General features: G+C 38.0%; 1 protein-coding gene across 4 annotated transcripts in view; it reads left to right on the forward strand.

Annotated features, from left to right (window-relative positions):
• The window catches only part of SPAST (spastin), a 56,462-nt gene that overhangs the window by 1,182 nt on the left and 41,393 nt on the right, over nucleotides 1-13,887 (forward strand). The window lies entirely within an intron of this gene.

Genomic DNA, 13,887 nt, shown 5'->3' on the forward strand with positions numbered 1-13,887 from the left:
GAAGCTGTTCCTTGTTACAGGCTTTTAGTGAAAGCAGAGTACTGTAGTGTCAGAAAAAAGAGAACAAATGGTGACTTAATTTTGAAAGGAACAGCTGCATATGATTACAGCTGAATTTGCACTATTTTTTAAGTTTCACGACAGTTATTTTTATCAGTATAATGACTTCTAAGTATTTTCAATAAAGTTCTGTTTTAGTATAAAACTTTTGCCGATGGTTGATTTGATTTCATCTAAATGAATATTCCAAGTATTCCATTCAAAATTTCTAAATTGAAATATTGAATGAATAGGGTTAGTTTATACATACTATTTTACAGTAAAATGTAAAGATTTCTGTTTCTGGATGAAAGCAAGGGTACCACATTCTTCAGATTTCTTTAACATTTTTTTTTTTAGTCTTTTTATATGCCAGGCGCTATTTTCTTGGCTTTGCATGTGTAATCTGTTTAATCCTCACAATTACCCCCTGAGGTGAAGATACTGTTGGGCTTCCCTGATAGCTCAGCTGGTAAAGAATCCTCCTGCAACACGGGAGACCTGGGTTCGATCCCTGGATTGGGAACATTCCCTGGAGAAGGGAAAGGCTACCTACGCCAGTACTCTGGCCTGGAGAATTCAGGGTCGCAAAGAGTAACACGACTGAGCGACTTTCACTCACTCAATGACAAATTTTTATGGAAAATGATAAATGAAATTATAACATTTTGAAAATCCCTCCTTTCATTTCTAACTCCAGTTTGCTGAGATCTTTTCCCTCTAACTACTCATTTGCATTGTTCATTAGTATAAAAAAAAGCAGTCTGCAGTTCACGTGTAGTGTCTCCACTACTAACTCCACAAACTGTTCTAGATTTTCAGTTTCATTGAAATCTATTTCCTTTGTGGGCCCTTGGACTGGAAAGTAGGATATAAGGAAGGAGGCAGGTATTCATGGGCTTGGAGTGAAAGGACAGAGAGGAGGCTTCAGAAAGTTGAAGAAAGGAGACACATTTAAGAAAAGAATACTGTGTGTTTTTGGAGGGAAATTTTTTATTAACTACTTTATTTACCACCTTTAAGGAAGATCCAAGATCACCTGAGGAGGATGAAGAAGCATATACTATTATCCCTTTCTAGAGAAGCACTATTTTATTGCAGTATTTTATTATAATAGAGTCCTCTGAAGTTTACTAATCTAGGTCAAAAGTTGAATAGAGGGATATATTTGAGGGTAGATCATTTGTTGCATTTGAAAAGAGAATGCCAGTACACACAAGGAAATTTTGTTAACACTGGGTGATGGGAGTTGGGAGGTAGCAAGAGAGATCAACGAAAACTTAGGCTTTAAAAAAAGGTCCTAGACTCTTAAAATTAAAGAGAAATCAGTTCCATGTGAGGGGTAAGTGATGAAAGTGGAATTCAGACCTTGGATTTCATGCTGGTGATTTATCTTTGGATATCACATATATGCCTCTATTATATTTAAGTCCTCTTAAAATATTTAAGTATAAATATTTTCAGCATCTATGTACCACATATTTCGCTCTTTTTCAGCAGGTAATGTTTCTATTCAAAGATTTTGCTTTATTTATACTTTAGTTTCTAAAGTGGACATCAGAATAGGCAATGATATGTCTTTAGTTTGAGTTATACAACTGCTGCATTATATTCCAAAGGAAATTGGTTCAGACTGAAGCAAATTAGTTATATTCATTTTCCTTTAAAAGTGAAGTAAAACTGAGTTTACATTGTTGTGGTTCTCTTTTATTTCAGATTTTCCCTTGAGTACATTGAAATTTTTTATATTTTAACCTTAATTCAGTAGATGCAGGAGTTCACATTTGAGGTCTGTTTGCCTCTCCGGCATCCTTGACAATACAGAACTTAATTCCAGGAGAATTTCATTCTCTCTCTTTCTCCTGCATCAAAATACATAGAAATGAATTGAATAGATGGTCTTCACAAGTTTCCTAACTCTGTGGTTAGCCCCTGAATCATTAAGGAGCTAGTAACGTCCTGCATTCCCTTTCCCTTGATAACTTGACTTAGTTTATAAATACACTGAAAGCCACTTTATTCCAGCAGGTGAAGTGGGCTATTTCAGACTGTCATGATGTTAGGTAATCGACATATTTGGTGCCTTCAAATAATAAAGGCCAAATTAAATCTTATTTTAACAAAGTAATGTGTAAATGTTGTTTATGTGGTGACTATTTTGAATTTTATTTTTTTATGGCATACTTAACTGTGATGCTGAACTTTCATAAAGGCCTAGATTATCTAAAATCATGCTATTTTTGAATAGAAAAGAATAGCACAGCAGATTCTATTCACCTAATAAAAGATTATGTGAAGTTTGTTCATTAGAGCATTTATTGAATACCAGTTAATTTGCTCAGCTCTGCATTCTGGATGTTAACTTGAGAGAAAATTACTTCCTCTCCAGTGAGATGTGTTAAGATGTTTCTTATGTGATTAATAAATGTGTGTATTCTTAAAAAAATGTGTTTATTCTTTCATATATATCCTTCTTTTTTTCCCAAGGAGTTAAATGATTTGTAGATGTTTTATTTACTGTTGAACATTTTGGAAAACTGATAACCTATGATATCAGCTGTATATCTGGAAAAACTAGAATTTAAAGAGTGAACGCACAGTAGCAGAATTAGGAACAGAGTTTAGGTGAACAGATGCATAATTTCATACTTTTATTTTATACTAAGCAGGTTCTCTTGGAGAAGGAAATGGCAACCCACTCCAGTGTTCTTGCCTGGAGAATCCCAGGGACGGGGGAGCCTGGTGGGCCACTGTCTATGGGGTTGCACAGAGTTGGACACGACTGAAGCGACTTAGCAGCAGCAGCAAGCAGGTTCTCTATTGTGTAATTCCAAGGGCCCCTTGGATACCTAGGGGAGAAAAGGAGGTTGTAATAGTGGTTCTTCAGATTAACATGAACTAACATGTTTTACATGGCTCCTACAGGTAGACAGGTAGACAAGCCTGGAATCTCCTGAGTAATACAGTAGTACAGATTCTCTAGGTGTGGTTCAATTACCTCAGATATGTAGGACTCGACAGATAGCAAGGGCCCAGTGTGTTGTATGAGAGAGAGAGAGAGTCAGTTCTCAAGATAAGATAGGGCTGCATGCAGCATCTGTCATCAAGGATAGAAATTATCTAAATACAGTCCTTTTCTGTTTAAAATTTCGAGTCAGTTTATATTTAAAAGAGGTTTTTTTTTTAAACTACTGTATAATTTTATAATTTCATGTAAACCAACACTGTTCTTTATTTAAAACACACACAAAATACTTGCTTATCCACATCTATTTTCAGAAGGTGAAGCTAGAGGATAGAAATCAGAAGTATCAGATCTGGAGATCTGGTATATTTTCTTTTACTCTTAAAAACTATGAGACATCAGTTTGAAAGGATTGATTTCAGGCAATTTTTGGGGGCCTCATTTCTGGTTTAAATGATTAGAACAAGGAAAGAATGTTTCTGATGGATTGACATTCTGATAATATCATACTTTTCCCAGAGAATAACATTACTTTTTATTAAATATACAATAAACATTTCATATTTTTCTGCAAGAATATGGAGTGGCATTTGCACTAAAGCCCAAAAGGCAGCCATTCTTAGGAACTTCCTCCCTTGTTCTGTTTTTACGGTTTTGTTTTTTTTATTATAGTTTATATCCTTCCTAATGTAAAATACAGTTAACCCTGTAAAACTCACCTGGTAACTAGACTCCTAAGATTATTGTTACTCATCCTGATGACAGTTGTCAGTAAATAAGTATTAAATTACCAAAGAAGGATGTTTCCTAACCCTTCCTGCCTTTTTTCTGCTAGCTTATTCTCTGTGCTCTACCCAATAATAGTTGGATTTTTCACTCTGGCAAAGTATAGATTCTCTGTTTTTCCACTAATTTTCCTCTCTCTTGACCTATATAATAGTAGTGAAGGTATTAATAAGCTGACCTAGCTTTTTTTTTGGCTCTTGCTTTGTGAATTAACAACTGCTCACACTTGATACCCTGTAGAATAAAACATCTTTGAGCATGCTCAAACTCAGCAGTTTGTTCTGGTAAATAAGGAAAGAAAAATGTCAAAATTGAGGTTTTCTTGGGACTAGTAAATGTTTTACAGCTATATAGATATAGCATAGACAGATTATGCTTATTCACATCTTTCTGCTCTTTGGCAGATATTTGATGCTGAAGTGGAGATATTTTGTGCTTAACTGTTGTTGTTAAGTGAATTTTGCCAGAGCCTTTCAGTGAACTATCACTAGAACACACACCTGTGGCTTAAAAAGTGGGATGTATTACTTATTGTAGCCAAGAGAACACACACCATGGGGAACCATCCCTTATCTCAGGAAAAGGCAACTAGAAAGAATGTACAGAATTTGGGCTTGTGCTCAGTGATTTTTGAGGAGGAGTTATGGAAGCAAGGTTTTGCTCTGGATTGGATGCTTTCAGGAATTGTGGATAATTCTGTAATTAAGTTTCTTAAATTTCATACAGAAGGGGAGACTAGAGTGAGGATGAAGCTATGGTTGGTTGAGAGGCACTCATTAGCCTGAAGAGAAGGATGTTTGGTGTTTCATGGCTTGGGCAGTATTGATGTTTTGTGTGTGTTTAGACATGATTGCAGAGTAGTCTTGTTTTTATCTTCATTCATCATGATTACAGAGTGGACCTGTCTGATGTTCTATGAAATTGTTTATATTAAGTATAACACCAAGGCACAGTTGTAATGTCAAATCATTTCCTTGTTACACTAAGGCTTAGTTGATGGTACTAGCTCCTGGATGTCAGGGGCTGCTTTTCGTTGTCTCAGTTTTGAGGGTCTAATTTCATCCTTTTTAAATTGCAGTGCCTCTTACCCAAATAGACATTTGAATTCTGACTGTACAGGATCCTGGGCAAGTTACTTACTACTACACTGAGATAATGTTTGTGAAATACTCAGTACTTGTGCATAATAGATCCTCAGAAAATAGGAACTACTATTATTAATTTTACAGTTCTTTTAAGGTTACAGCCTCTAGAGGTTATGCTTGAACATTGTTAAAACTTGATATCTAGTTTTTATTATCTTCCTTTTAGGAAACAGAGGTCTAAATGTGATTTGGGGAAGAAGGAGAATTATCTAAAGAGTGATATAAAAATATATTTGTTAATTATGACTCTTAGTTCAGAAAAAACAAATGGAAGTCTCTTCTTAGCCTCACTTAGTATCCTAGCTTTTTATTACAAAAGAGATAAAATGAATTTTTTGTTCTTATGTTCTGTGTACTCATAGATGAATACAGGCTTTTTTTTAGGATTGCTTGACTGATTTTTGGTTATGCTGAATCTTCATTGCTGCGTGGGCTTTTCTCTAAGTGTGGCCAGTGGGGGCTACTCTCCAGTTGTGGTGCATGGGCTTTCTCAATGTGGTGACTTCTCTTGTTGCAGAGCACAGGCTCTAGGGAGCTCCGGCTTCAGTAGTTGGAGCACATGGGCTCCCTATTTGTGTCTCCCAGGCTCTAAAGCACAGGCTTAAAAGTTGCGGTACAGAGGTTTAGCTGCTCCAAGGCATGTGGGATCTTACTGGATCAGGGATCGAACTTGTGTCTCTTGCATTGACAGATGGAAGTTTTGTTTTTTGTGCCGCTGAACCACCTGGGAAGCCCAGAATGCAAGCTCTTGATAGAGAATTTGGGAATACCGATAATGCACAGAAGTTAAAATTATCCACCATCCATCCATAGTAAATACGAAAGATTTTTAAAGAAAATCAGTTGAAATTCTTAAGGTTAAAGAAAATGTCCAAAAACTGTAATGATTTCTTTACACAGGGTTGAAAACCTTTCCAGTTAAGTGGGGGAAAAATAAATCTTCATTTCAGAAATAAACCTTGATATTTGAACATGAAAGCAAATATGGCCTTTTTGCTGAATTAAAACAATAGAAAGGATCCTTTCTGTGATAGTGAACGATGAGAGAATGAACCTGGGAGCTGTCAGTCTGATGCTTCATGGCCTCTATAGTTCATTGTGGATCAGCACACATTAGCATCTACTGTAAGGTCTTTAAAGATTCCTGTTACTTTCAAATGTGACACTTGCAGGTTGCTAGCAGAAAATTGTGTAGGAAAATGGATATACTTATTTCCTGGAGTTGTTTGTAGAATGTTGCTTAAGAAGGACTAAATAGATGAGTAAAAACAGTGGGCTTTAAGAGCAAAAATACAACTGTGCATACAGTTCTGCAGTAGAAGGATTTATATTTATCAACAGATTTACTAAGTATGCCAAAAGTAATTTTTACGTATCTCTTTTATTAAAATATTATCCCATGCCCTGTTTCATTTGATCTTCGCCACAACTTGGAGTTAGGTAAAAGAAGTGTCATCTTGTTTTTAGGTAAGGAAACTAAAGCTCAGAGAGATTGGCTGACTTTCCCAAAGTCAGAGAGCTCTTAAATGATGGAGCAAGGACTTAAATCTCTTATCTTCTAACTCACATAGTTGCAGACTGACATCCTCTCTACCCAAGCTGCTCTTGTTTTGATCTTCTCAGTGGCAATCTGGGTACTCCTAACATGTGAAGAAAAAGATGCTATAGATAATCCACAAATTAGTCCAGTATTCTTATCTTCATTTAAAGATGGATATCATCAGTCTTTTTGTTGCTTGTACAATAACACACATCAAAAATTAAAATAATGCACAAATATAGAAAGTGAAAATCTTCTTTAACCTTATCCTTGGATGATTACTGATAAGTTTCCTGACTTTATCTAGTTACATAAGCATAAATATTTATTCATTAGAAGAAAATGAATCATGTTGCATAGAAACTCATCTGTAACCTTTTTCACTTAATGTGTAGGGACTCTCCATTTCAAAATACTTAATCTTCCTCTTGTATTTTTTCTTCAGTTTTAAGTACACTTTTATTAAAGTATACATGAAGTACACACTTTGTGTATTGCTTAATGAATTATTAAGCTGAACATAGCAGTTTGAAACCTCACCAGGTCAAAAACTAGAATATTGCTCTGGAAGCCTGCCTTTCTCATCCTCCCTTCTGCTCACCACCTTTCCACACCCTGCACAAAGGTATCTTCAGTTCGTATCTTCTTACACCATAAATCAGCTTTATAAATGAAATCATACAGCTGACGTTCTTTTTGTGTATGGCTGCTTTTGCTCAACATTATGCTTGTCAGGGCGCTTCCCTGGTGGCTCAGATGGTTAAGAATCTACTTGCAGTGCAGGAGACCTGGGTCCAATCCCTGGGTCGGGAAGATCCCCTGGAGAAGGGCATGTCAACCCACTCCAATATTCTTGCCTGGGGAATTCCATGGACAGAAGAGCCTGGTGGGCCACAGTCCATGGGGTCACAAAGAGTCAGACACCACTAAGCGACTTTCACTTCACTTCATGCTTGTCAGATTAATCTTTGAGGTTACTTTTGGCAGTAATTGTTCATTTTCATTGCTGTATACAAGGGGTCAACAAACTGCCTGTAATGGGTCATTTAATTTTTTTTATTGTGGTAAAACATAGATAACAAAACTTGGCATTTTATTGATTTAAAGTGTGGGAATCGGTGGCATTAAATACATTCACAGGGGACTCTCTGGCAGTCCAGTGGTTAAGACTCCATGCTTCCACTACAGGACGCATGGTTCGATCCCTGATTGAGGAACTAAGATCCTACATGCCACATGGCCAAAAAAAAACAAAAGAAAAATACATTCACAGTATTGTGCAACCATTACCACTATCCATTTCTAGAGCTTTACATCCTCCCAAACCAAAACTCAGTACCCATAGAACAATAACTCCTCGTTTCCCCTTCTCTATTCTTCCCTCGCCCCAGTCCCTGGTAGCCTCTGTTCTGCGTTCTGTCTGTGATTTCTCCAGTTCTGGGCACCTCATATAAGTGGAATCACATAGTATCTGTCCTTTTGTGTCTGACACTTCACTTAGCATTTCAGCATCTATAAGCAATGCTGAGGCATGTAACAGATTTCATTCCTTTTTTAGTCTGAATAATATTCCATTCTATGTGTATGCCATCTTTTGTTTATCCATTCATCTGCTACTGGATATTTGGGTTATTTCTATCTATTGTTGATAATGCTGCTCTAGGGACTTCCCTGGTGGTCTAGTGGCTGAAATTCCGTGCTTCCAGTGCAGGCGGCGTGGGTTAAATCACTGGTCTGGGAATTAAGGTCTTGTATGCTGTAAGGGGTAGCTAAAAAAATTAATAATAATAATATAAATATTGGTATACAAGTTTCTGAGCCCCTCTTTCAGTGCTTTTGAGTATCCACGTAGGAGTAGACTTGTGGGATCATATGTTAATTATTATGTTTAATTTTTTGAGGGACTGCCAAATTGCTTTCCACAGCAGCCTTGCATTTTTACATTCCCAACACCAGTGCACAAGGGTTTCTAATTTCCCCACATTGGTTAGTTTCAAGGTTTGTTTACTTTGTAAAATAATGGCCATGCTATAATTAATGCAAAGTGGTATCACATCATAGTTTTGATTTGCATTTCCATAATGACTTAGGATGTTGAGCATCTTTTCATGTGCTTATTGTCCATTTGCATATCTTCTTGGGAAAAATGTCTATTAAAGTTCTTTGCCCATTTTTACGTTCATGTTTAAGAATTTATTTATGGCTTCACTGGGTCTTTGTTGCTGCACCTGGGCGTTTTCCAGTTGCAGCAAGTCAGGAGCTGCTCTCTGGTTGTGAGCAGGTGGGCTTCTCATTGCAGTGGTTTCTCTTGTTGCTGAGCATGGGCTCTAGGTGCTCGGACTTCAGTAGCTACCGTACGTGGGCTCAGTTGTTGTGACTCCCGGTCTCTGGAACACAGGCTCAGTAGTTGTGGTGCATGGGCTTAGCTGTCGCTCAGTGTGTAGGATCTTTGCAGAGCAGGGATTGAACCCGTGTCCCCTGCATTGGGAGGAGGATTCTTGACCACCGAACCACCAGGGAAGCCCTCATTTGTCTTGTTGTTGTTGAACCATTGTTCAAGTGCTCTTTCACAACTCTTCAACACTCATATATAGGGGGTGTGATCCAGTAAAGGTTTATATAGAAAACCAGGAAGCTGACTGTATTTGAGCCTTGGGCCACTGTTGTCCATAGATTACGTAGTTCCTAGATTTATGAGCCATACTGTGTATGTAGTTCAGATTACTGGCTAATGGTTTCAGCTACAACTGCAACCATTGATTGTAAGCTTCTGCCATCCCATTCTTCTCTTGATTTGATGTAGTCTTGTTGGTTGAGTTGGAGAAGGCAATGGCAACCCACTCCAGTACTCTTGCCTGGAAAATCCCATGGACGGAGGAGCCTGGTAGGCTACAGTCCATGGGGTCGCGAAGAGTCAGACACGACTGAGCGACTTCACTTTTACTTTTCATTTTCATGCATTGGAGAAGGAAATGGCAACCCACTCCAGTGTTCTTGCCTGGAGAATCCCAGGGATGGCAGAGCCTGGTGGGCTGCCATCTATGGGGTCACACAGAGTCGGACACGACTGAAGTGACTTAGCAGCAGCAGTTGGTTGAGTCTGAATGTTATTGGGGCCCATATAGGAGACAGGGAAATGTATAAGGGAAACCAAGAACTGCTGAAGCATCCTGAAGGCCTTTTGTGTGCTGGAGATTGTTGTAAGTTTTGATTTTTCTGCCATGATTTAGTCAAAAGGGGGAATTCCCTGGTGGTCACATGGTGCTTTCACTGCTGGGACCCAAGCTCAGTCACTGGCTGGGGAACTGAAATCCTACAAGCTGTGTGACATGTCCAAAAAGAAAAAAATAATAAAAAAATTTAGTCAATAGGATGGTCATCGAAGGTTATAGGCTGTAGATTCCCCTAACTTAAGGGATTTAAGTGATTTGAATGTTGGTATCAGTCCGTATGCAAGCTATCCTTTTTCACTGATGCAAGGGCCCAATCAAAATTTAGGAATCTTTGCCACTAATTCTCCTGGGCATGCCCTAGAATTCATTTTTTGTCAACTTAGTTCCATGAGTCTGGTCACATTCGCCTTCAGAATTGATGACAGGCTTCCCTGGTAGCTCAGCTAGTAAAGAATCTGCCTTCAAATGTGGAAGACTGTGATTTGATTCCTGGGTCTGAAAGATCTCCTGGTGAAGGGATAGGCTACCCACTCCAGTATTCTTGGGCTTTTCTGGTGACTCAGATGGTAAAGAATCCGCCTGCAATGCAGGAGACTTGGGTTTAGTCTCTTGGTCACATTCTCATTCAGAATTGATGATGGGCTTCCCTGGTAGCTCAGCTAGTAACGAATCTGCCTGCAAATGTGGGAGACCATGATTTGATTCCTGGGTCTGGAAGATCTGGCGAAGGGATAGGGTACCCACTCCAGTATTCTTGGGCTTTTCTGGTGACTCAGATGGTAAAGAATCTGCCTGCAATGCAGGAGACTTGGGTTCGGTCCCTGTGTTGGGAAGATCCTCTGGAGAAGGGAAAGACTACCCACTCTAGTAATCTTGCTGGAGAATTCCTTGGACAGAGGAGCCTGACAGGCTACAGTCCATGGGGTCTTAAAGAGTTGGATACGACTGAGCGAGTTTCACTTCACTTAAAGCAGAGAAGTGCCCCAGATGGTAGACTCACCTCTTTGACGTTTCTCTTTTTCATATTTTGGTAATTTTCAAAATAACCATCCTAACGGGTCTGAAATGATCTCTCCTTCCAAATTTTGATAATTTTCACTGTTTTGAAAACTCTCTGATCTCTTCAAACGGATGTTTTTAAAATATTTTTCTAGTTTTTCTCTTCTAATCTTATTCTTGTAATCAAAATTTTAGCTCTGGTATTATTATCCAACACAAAATAAATGTTCTTATATCTAAATGTTAGAGTATTGCACTTTTAATTACTGAGGTATAATTTACATACAGTAAAGTTTTAGGGATCTGTATAGTTCAGTGAGTTTTGACAAACAGTTTGTAAACTGTCGCTACAGTCAGTATATGGAATGTTTTGTCACCACAGAAGCCCCTTGGGTCTCTTTCTAGCTGATCCCTTTGCACTCCCCTTTGCTATTGGCAGTCAGCAGTCTCATCTGTCACTATAGTTTTGTCATGTAAATGGCATCATACAGTGTGTAGCCTCTTGTGTCAGGCTCTTTTCACTTAGCATGTTTTTGAGATTCATCTCTGTTCCTACATGCATCAGTATTTTGTTCCTTTTTATTGCTGAGTAGTATTCTGTGTATGCTGCTGCTGCTGCTGCTAAGTCGCTTCAGTCGTGTCCAACTCTGTGCGACCCCATAGACGCCAGCCCACCAGGCTCCCCTGTCCCTGGGATTCTCCAGGCAAGAGCACTGGAGTGGGTTGCCATTTCCTTCTCCAATGCAGGAAAGTGAAAAGTGAAAGTGAAGTCACTCGGTCATGTCCGACTCCTAGCGACCCCATGGACTGCAGCCTTCCAGGCTCCTCCGTCCATGGATTTTCCAGGCAAGAGTACTGGAGTGGGGTGCCATTGCCTTCTCCAATTCTGTGTATGGATGTACCTTAATTTGTTAATCTGTTCACGAAATGGTGCACATCTGGGTTGTTTCCAGTTTTTAGCTTTTATGAATAAAGTTGGTGAATATTCATGCACAGGTCTTTGATGTTTTAATTTGTTAGGGTAAATATGTAGAAGAAGAGCTAGATCATGTAGTAAGAATATGTTAATGTTGTGAGGAACAACCAGACTCTTCAAAATGGCCATATGATTTTATAGTCACCCCTGCAAATGTATGAGAAATTCATTATACTTTTTCTTGTAATTTTTTCCATTCAAAATTAAAATCTTATAGTTTTAATTTGTAGTTCCCTAATAGCTAATGATGAAGATCATTTCTTGTGCTCTCTTCTTTGGTAAAGTATATGTTTTGATCTTTTGCACACTATTTTTTAATGACTTTTTAAAATATCATTGTAAGAGTTCTGTGTATATTGTGGTTACAAGACCTTTATTAGACGTATTGTTTGCAAATATTTTCTCCTTGTCAGTTTTTGGCTTGTCTGTATATTGTCAACTCTGTCTTTTGAAGGGCAGGAACTTTTAATTTTTATGAAGTCTGGTTTATCAATTTTTCTTGTTAAGGTTTGTGATTGGCCTAAAGCCAAGATCACAAAGAATTTTGTCTGCTTTCTTTTATAAATTTTATATTTTTAGGCTTTACATTTAGGTCTATAACCCATTTTAACTTAATTTTTGTATGTCATGTGAAGCTTTTTTGCTTATAGATACCTGTTATTCCAGTGTCGTTTTTTAAAAAAGCTCTTCTTTCTCCTTTGAATTACCTTGTCATCTTTGTCAAAGTCAGATCAATAATGTCTGTAAGGGTCTATTTCTGTATTTCTATTCCATTGATTTATACATCTCTCCTATCTCCAGTGGTCTTGTACTTTTAGATAAGAGATAGTCTATGCATTTTCATTTTCTACTATCATACTGACATCCGAGATTCAAATAAGGCAGTAAATCAACTTCCTATTACCAAAGAATATTAGGTAAGTGAGTAATTATTGAGCATGTGAGTTTATTTGTATAGAATCAGTAATTTCACTTGCCTCCATGTAATGTGGTAAAATTCCTTAAAAGATTTTGTTCAGATGTTGCCAGTGAGAACAGTCATACACTGTTAATAGGAGTATAAATTGGCTCAAGCACTTTCAAAAACCATTTTGTTGATTTCCGGTTAATGGAGAATATGTGATGAACCTATGACTCATCAATTCTACTTCTTAAGCATATATATATACACACTCTAGAGAAACTGACACATGTATATAAAGGGACAGGTACAAGACTGTTTACTGTAACATTATTTGAAATATTGGAAAACTGGAAACCTACATATCTTTTCATAGGAAATAGTTAAACTATAGGATAGGATACTATACAGAAGTCAAAATGAATGAATTGGATCTCTGTATGGCTACATAGATCTCAGAAACAATGTATAAGTTTAAAATAAAGTGATACAAATAAAATAGGAACAATAGAAAAAATGTACAAGTAAGATAGGCACTTAGTTCTTAATACTAATTTCTGGGAAGGAAAGGAGCATGGACATGGGAAGAGGAGCAACAAAGGGAACTTCTGTTGTATCTGTTAAATTGCACTTTATTTTTAAAATTCTAAGGCAAATGTGACATCATTATCAATATTCCTACCACTCAGAATGCAAACAGTATTTCACTGATTTTTGTAACTTGCTTCTTTTTTAAATTATAAAACCAAAAATGTAAACAGATTCTTTTAACAAAAAACTGGAAAGTAAACATCTAGGTAGTTTGAATTGACTTAAATGCTTAATAATTTCTTCGGGTGTCATTATCAAGTACTTATCGAGCACTTATTCTGGATCAGACACTGTAAAATACTAATGGCACCATAGTAAGAAAGAAAGTACCTTAAGGGGCCAGATCTAGTTAGTGATTTATTTGAGAGGTGGTGGAGGAAGGTGGTCGGAGGTACACACTGATAAGGGGACAGCATTGCTTTTTTTGAAAAATTTTTAATTTATTTTTGGCTGTACTGGGTCTTCATTCTTGAGCAGGCTTTCCTCTAGTTGTGGTGAGTGGGGGCCACCTGCTCGTTGTGGTGCGCAGACTTCTCGTCTCGGAGGCTTCTCTTGTTGTGAAGCACGGGCTTTAGGCGCTTGGCCTTCAGTAGTTGCAGCACTTCAGCTCAGTTGTTGCAGCTCCTGAGCTCTAGAACACAGGCTCAGTAGATGTGGCGCACAGGCTTAGTGGGTCCACAGCATGTGGGATCTTCCTAGGTCAGGGATCAAACCCGTGTCTCCTGAACTGGCAGGTGGATTCCCCACCACTGAGCCACCAGCGAAGCCCAAC

This window comes from Bos javanicus, chromosome 11 (genome assembly GCF_032452875.1).
Source record: "Bos javanicus breed banteng chromosome 11, ARS-OSU_banteng_1.0, whole genome shotgun sequence".
Classification (NCBI taxonomy): Eukaryota; Metazoa; Chordata; class Mammalia; order Artiodactyla; family Bovidae; genus Bos; species Bos javanicus.